This window comes from Glossina fuscipes, unplaced genomic scaffold (genome assembly GCF_014805625.2).
Source record: "Glossina fuscipes isolate IAEA_lab_2018 unplaced genomic scaffold, Yale_Gfus_2 174, whole genome shotgun sequence".
Taxonomy (NCBI): domain Eukaryota; kingdom Metazoa; phylum Arthropoda; class Insecta; order Diptera; family Glossinidae; genus Glossina; species Glossina fuscipes.
Window position 1 is genome coordinate 494,724 of NW_023998517.1, and position 7,751 is coordinate 502,474.

A 7,751-nucleotide genomic window follows, 5' to 3' on the forward strand; every position below is an offset into this window, starting at 1 on the left:
ATTAGGAAAAATATTGGAGAGAAAACTGACGAAAAAATCGACTGTACCATCTACACTACTCGCATGTTAATCCTAACCTCCTTCCACGTTTATGTCCTATGGAAGTCGGGAAAATCAAGATCAAAACATTTCCAAGCCTCCGGCTTGAGCACACCATTTTAATACGTCAATCGATCCTCAAGAAATTTAGTCCCACCGATCTACGAGTATGAACCAAATGTTACGGTCAAACATATAATTTTTGACCTAAGGACGTCTTAATATCAATAAAATATTTGACTGGATTAAAGCTGCTAAACTAACAAAAAGAAGAAGAACAATAATAATAATACTTTTTGTTAGTTTAGTTTGTTTGTCCTTGCGACCACTGTACGCACTCTGTAATAAATGTTTATAATAACATGTATACATGAAACCTTTGATATTATTTAGTTTTGTTTTGCAACAAATTTCTTCTGAGGGTTGCTGTTATCAACATCAATCATAGTCTCTTCAACAAAAAAAAAAAAAAAAAAAAATTGAAATTATTTCTATCAGTGTATATATATTATAACAGAAGAACGAAATACCGCCATTGAGTAAGGGGTTGAAATAGTTTATTTACAACATTAATACAATCAGTTGCAATCATTGAGCCTCGCAGTGAAAACGTTCTAACGGTGCTAGCTTGCTATACGATAAAATAAATCGAGTGAAAAAAAATTTACGACTACCGTTATCAAAATTAGTGCAAAATAGTGCAAGCAAAACAAACAAAAAAAAACCACTTGTTTCTTAACCCTTTAAATAGATAAAGTAAATATATATAAAAACTATAAATAATTAAAAAAAAAACAAAAACAAAACATTGAAAAAGTAAATAAATAACATGTGAGTAAATATGTAATATTTTTATTATACAAATATTTAAAGATAAGTTAGACAGAACTATCTATATGTACCTATATATGTATATATATATATACATATATATATATTATTTATAAATATATGGTTAAAACGATTAGAGTAGTAGAAAAAAAACGAAGAGTTTACGATCACATATATTGAACAATGTTCTTAAAGCTCTAATTAGGATATTGATAAGTACAGTATAGGGAGAGAGAGAGAGAGACATATAGGCAGCTAAACAAGGCTCTTTTATTCACAAAACTCTTATCCTGTTGTCAGTGAAAAAATCGAATTTAAAACTAAATTAGAGCACGCTTTTAGCGGATACGCGTGGCTGCTTTGCTCATAAAACTCATATCATGTTGTCGAATTTAAAACTAAATTAGCGAAAAGTCTCCTTTTGGAGATTAAAAATATACGAAACTTGTAGGCTCTAGAGTGCTTATTGCATTTAATAGGTGTAATACATCTCTCAACTCGTATATGAAGAAAAGAAAAAAAAAACAATCCAATTACTAAAAAATACGCATTTTTATAAATTTTGTTACAAAAAAAAAAAAAAGTCTAAAATATGCAGACATATTTCGTATATTACTTTCATGTCTCGTGACGTACGGAAATATGTCTTTTGGCATTAATTCAAATTTGCTGAAGAGCCACCATTAGACAGAAGCCCACTGTTCTGTTACTGTTGCATGCAATTGTTTGTTTAATGCTGCTTTGTCCGAACGTAAAGCATTTAAGCATTTAATGTATAGGAGAGTGCAATGCACTTAAGTGAAAATATAGTTTTACTATGAAAAAAATAAAAAATAAATCGTAAATTATTTTAAAGAATTGTTCCAAAATATAATGAAGCATACGCTTGGTATATATGTAAATATGAATTTAAATAATTTAATGTGTTTGCTTGACATGCAAATGTAGAAATTTATGTTCTATTTAAGTGCAAATGCAAATTTTGTTTTACTTTTTATGATTTTTTTTCTATTTTTTTTACTATATTCGATTATTCATGCAACACGTTATATATAATTGTTGCCAAAATCATCAACGCAAGCCGCTAAGAAAGACTTGCGACTTAACTCAAATCATGCTAATAACAATACAAAGCTTACTTCTTGTATTTGCTCTGCGGCACGTAGTACAATACGTATGAGCAATTTCATATTTTCATAATTTTGCATAATGTTTATTATACGCCTGTTTTCCATTTCGTGTATACAATTAATTTTGAGAACTTAAACGAAGTTGTGCCAACAATTCTAACTTGAAAGGTGTGAGAGTGTGTGCGGAATATCATTATTATTTATTCGAGATATGCAATCAAAATTTCTGAACTTGTCTCAAAGAAGGAAGTGGGGCAACGAAGTATTGCTATACAATTTGCATAATGCCAAGAACAATCAATCAATTTTTATGTACGACTTCTCAAAAGAAACGAATCCGATATCGGATTATACACAAAGCCTGCAACTGCTCCAATCTCAAAGTCGAAACGAAATGATTTTGCTGCCTCACAATATTTATTAAGACTTCTTCATATATTCTTCGTATAAACGCAACATGTATTTGTATAAAAATTGCCTACATCTGGGAATAAGCGCACATTGGCCCAACATACTTTCTGTAATTAGCTTAAGACCTCTGGAGTTGTTTTTTTTTTCTTTTTAATATAAACGATCAAGCAGGGTCCGCTATAGGAGTTGTAATAAGGGGGTGGTAAGAAAGAGCTGGAAAAAGAGAGAAAGAAGAAGGGAAAAGAAGAAAGAGGAAGGGGAAAGGAGGAAGAGGTAGGGCCTCGTGGATGTTTGCTGAATATGTATATGTTATGTCTACTGGCCGCAACTGTGATCAAGCACGATCACTCAGGGCTGAGATTGGAAGTCTCAACTCTCATTTACTTAGCTATGCTGCATCCCATTCGCTAGCCATTCGAGTCTTTATGCAGCCATCTGTCTATCCGTCAGTCGTTCAGCCGTAGCTTAAACTCTTTTGAATACAAAAATAAATAGAGATAATAAATTGAATCTTGGTTTGGCACTAGTTCGAAAGGATATCATTCCTCATGATAAGTAGATCTATGACTTCTGGAAAAATTATGGAATATCTTTTTTTAATAATCCACAATATAGAATAACTAAAATTAAAGTTGAGCAGAAGGAGCGTTGAGTGAAAAAGTTTAGGCCAATATAACCTCTATGAATCTATTGGGAAGTTTTTCGAGAAGATTAAATTATTTCAGGTGAAATCTTTCCCTTCCATTTTAAAGTGGCCCTAGTTTCATTACCCGGTTAATAATAATGCAATTAACTCCTTATTCTCTATGATTAGAAACGTGACCATGAACTTTAAAAACTTTTTATATATTTAAAAAAAATTACATCTGCCTGAGTGGCCGAGCAGGAAAAAGCCTCGACTAGCAGCTCAGTGGTCTTGGGTTCAAATCTCAAGTGCGGTAGTGTGTCCAACAAAGCCGATAGCTTTAGATGCTAAGGCTTTAAGACTTTAGTCTTCGAATTTATTCTCTTTATAATAATAATAATAAAAAGGTGAACTAATTGGTTTTGAGAATTTTATAGGTCGAACACATAATGGGTATAGAAATGAAAAATAATCTCATTTCCCCGCAATTAAGCAGAGATTTATGTTAATACGATTCGATGCTTTGCATGAAAACTAATCGTTTTTTTTAGATTTTCCTTTGGAGATTGTGCAGCAACGATATGCATAATGAATAACGCGCGAAGTCGAGACCTCATAAATATATCTGAACAGGGTTGCGAAAACAGGGTAGAAATTAGTGCTACCAAAACCGAAAGCGGTCTGTTAATGCAAAAGACAAGTGATGAGCAACTTCCCTGCTTTGATTGTGTTAATGTACAAGGATCGGCAATCTTTAATGTTCTGGGCATGGAATAGAACACGTGTTCAAAGTGTCGAAAAATGCAGAGCTTGGTTTTTTAAAGCGATGCAAAAAATACTTCATTGCAGTCGGTACCAGCACCATTTACGCCGCCTTTACTGGACCATTATATTATAACACTCACGTGTGGGAGGGTGCCTTCAAACTTTGCTTAAAAGCCCCCGAGTGCCTACAGCAAAAGGCTCAAAATGACGAAAGTATGCACAGAACACCCGATGCTTCAGACCATCGGCTTAACGTGGTTTGCGTGATGCTTATGTAGAGCTACGTTTAGGGCAAATGTTCTATGGAAATAAAAGAGAGATGCTCGCCAATTAAATCTCACAACAGGATTACACGCCTTTCTCAGCGTTTTTATCCACTCGTCCTGCAGTTGTCTGCATACCACACGATACACTATCGCTACCACGTTTTTAACCGTACTACCCGCCTTCAGAACAACTTATCAGCTGTGGTCTTTCCAACGTTCGATAGTTCGAATCAATCTAGTTGAATTATTACCTTTCTTTACTCCAAAGTCACCTGAGTTGGTAATAGAAAAAAAAAAGTCAAATTCCAAAATAGAAAACACCAAACATCATATTCATAATGCTTTACCTGCCAAAGCAGAATATTTGCGAGAGGCAAAGTCGATTGAGTTAAGGGAGTTGAATTGTATAATTGGAGCAAGAACGCCACCAGAACGACCATTAAAAATGTCGTAAATAAAAGTTCTTCTTCCTATGAGTTGTAAATAGAACCTATGCTACGTTCTAAAAATGACAATTCAGTGAGACGGACTTAATCGCGAAAGAAGTTGATCGAAAATGTAAAAGTTAAATTTTTTTTTTTGTTGTTGAGAGGAGATGAAACGTAAAAATTACAGAAAATCGTTATACGTTGCAATATATCAAATCTATCACTTAGCGGCTGCGATAGCTCGTAGTTGTTACATTAAACATTAATGAGGTTTTTTTTATTTTCTAAATACTTTTAAAAGCAAGCACATGATTACGATGCGTTGGTAATGCCTTTTCCGCTAATTAAAAATAAGAAATATTCATAAATATTTATGTTCAACTTCAAAAAGAATTTGTTACTAATCGTTCGTTCCGGTAAATAATGATTTTTATGATGGTAATAAAAAAAAAAAAAACCAAAAACAACAATGCAGCTGTTGCTAGTGAAACAGTTCTCGTTTGATAGCCGTAAGAACGCGAAAACAAATGAAGTGAAGTGAAAACAAATAATGTAAAATGTGAATTTTACAAAAAATTTCTAGTGAATAGAAAGAGACAAAAAACGCTTTTACATTGAAGCTGTTAGCGCTTAAACACAATGGTGCGTTATTCTTATTTTAGAAACGAGATTTCAACTTTGCCGACTTTTTACGAGGCTTAGCAGGCATCGGCGAACCGTACGCATGTATACATACAAATAAAGGAAAAAAAAAAAAAAACGAGTAAAAAAAATTGCGATCGAATAAAGCACATATGGTCAAATTTTTATATATCTGGTGTAGTTTATGAGTAATGAGTAAAAAAACAATTTTTTATTCCTTTTGCAGAAGGGAAATGTCCTCAGTTTACTTGGTATTCCAGGTGTGTCTTTCCGACCGATTTGGTCCACTTTAAAGTGCGTGCCAGAATTTCCAATATTTCTACCAAACTTGAACGTTAACTTTATTTTTGTGGCCGAGAGAAGGTTTACAACAGACATTACGCAGAGGGGCAGACGGCCAGAGGGACATGCTTAAATCGATTCAAAATTTGATGCTGACTAGGAATATACATATACGTTGGGCGGGCTCTGAAGCTTCCTTTTGGGCATAATGAGTACATGCCCCGTTCTTCGGTGATGGGTATAAAAAACGCACAAGAACAAAGAAAGATAATTTATTTTAATCGTAGATATTATTTCTTTAATTTATGTTTATTCTCTATTAATTTAGGTCTCATTTTATGTTATATGATTTAAAATATTATTAAATTATTTCATAACGAACGAGAAACAAGCAATAAACGCAATTTATGTCAAATTTTTTAATATATCTATCCACTCAAAGCATTTAACAAATTTTTATAGTCTATTCTACTGCGTCCGTGAAGTCCGTCCCCACTCTTTAATAATTTTTCCTCATTTTTCATTTTATTAATTAATCAAAAAATTTAATTTGCTTTTACAATAATTTTCTTGTCATTGTTTTTCATATAATTGTTGTTTACGTTTACGTTGGTTATCTTATTATATTGTACACCACTTGTGGCACAGGGTAAGTAACAGGCAGAACGGCTTAGGATGAACCTACCTTTTATATACCGACATATAGCCCGTCCGGCTGTCGGTCTATCCGTTCCAGTTTTCGAGATGTTTTGATGATATTTGGCATGCTGACCAAGGCGATTTAGAATGGTTTCGATCCGTCCACTTTTCCGACCATTCCCCATCTAACGCCCCATTTTGAAAAATTGTCATAAGGGAACAAATTGCAATTTCCCAAATTTCGCGACAAAAGCGCCTAAGTAATAGTACTTCGGCATTCTAAATTGCTGTAAAAACTTTGGACCGGCTGGGGCAATTTTTTGAACTCTCGTTCATATAACGAAAAATGAAATTCATATCATACCGATGAAAATCAGATAATAATGGTAATTTAAGATAAAAATAAATTAACTGCACCAAATCTGGAACATCTCGGCCTATTTTTTGGATCTTGTATACGTATTTTCTTGAAAATTGATTTGGCCAGAAAATTGAAATCTGAACCCATAATAGTAATTCGATATAAAAATTAACCTTAAAACATTTGAACCACGTGTGCATAGTTTTGGATTCTATTCTACATAAGAATTTAAATGAAAATTGTTGTCTTTTAGTGCAGAAAAATCTAAGTTTTAATATATTATCATGTAAGTTGATCCTCACGTACCTTCATTTTCGAATCTCTTGGGCACAACCATTCTTACTGAAAGTGAACCTGTGTTTGCAAAGAGGTTTCATTTTTAATATACGTATAAAAGGGGGGTAAAAATTTTTGTATTCTTTGACAAAAATAAGAATTGTGCTAGACAAGGCCATGTAGGGTATTTAATTAATCTTTTTCCTATAACGTAACATGCTAGAGAGGCTTCTTATTGTGCGTATCACTGATGACTTATTAACACGAAAAGCGGAATGGTGGATCGTTGTATTTAAGGCCTTTGTCTTTGTAAAGTTTAAGTTTTATTTAAAAAGAATTTTCTTTTTAACCTTTTTTCCCCAGCTCAGTGACTTATCTATTGTTGATTTGTCAAATGGCAGAAGAAAAAGAAGAATTTGCTTGTTCCTAATAAATTTCTTTTGTAGCATGAGCTTCGGCTAAATATGTTTCAATCAAGTCAATATTGCCGGGTTCAAATTGCAGTGCAGTAGAGTTTACTTTGGTCGTAGCTATAAGTAAGTGCCCAGGCGGTAAAGGCATAACGCTTACACACATTGTACACATCCACCAGGCTACGGCCGCTTCCCTGTCTTTTACTTTTCCTCATTTCTTTCCGACCGTCAGTGACTGGTTATATAAAAGAAAAAAAAGTGCGATTTTTACCATTTGCGAAAATTTTCATTTGTCATGCGATGAAGTACATGAAAATGGAGCACTGCTTACTTCATTGCGCTGGAGCTTGTTGAAATTAATCTATGATATTCCAACGCAAAATTGATTAACACTCATAACGAAAACTGATGAAATGGATATCTGTCGATTTCATTAAGAAGAGGGTTTAGTTTTACAGAGAAGTGGTTTCTGTTCTTAATTTCCCGTTAAAGAATAAATTTTTCTATGTCACATTTGTTCCCTTTAAGCTTTGCTATCTCTGCATAGACTTGCTAACAGATGACTTTTTATAATAAATAAATAAATATATTTTCCTCTAACAAAAGTGTAAGCGTAACTTTTTCATTCGAATTTAATCTTTAT

General features: G+C 33.2%; 1 long non-coding RNA gene across 1 annotated transcript; it reads left to right on the forward strand.

The window, feature by feature from the left end:
• The first annotated feature begins 831 nt into the window (after positions 1-831).
• LOC119641743 lies at positions 832-5,255 on the forward strand. Its single transcript, XR_005247880.1, has 2 exons — positions 832-870; positions 3,588-5,255. It is a non-coding gene; the product is annotated as an uncharacterized LOC119641743 (long non-coding RNA).
• Positions 5,256-7,751: the final 2,496 nt, after the last annotated feature.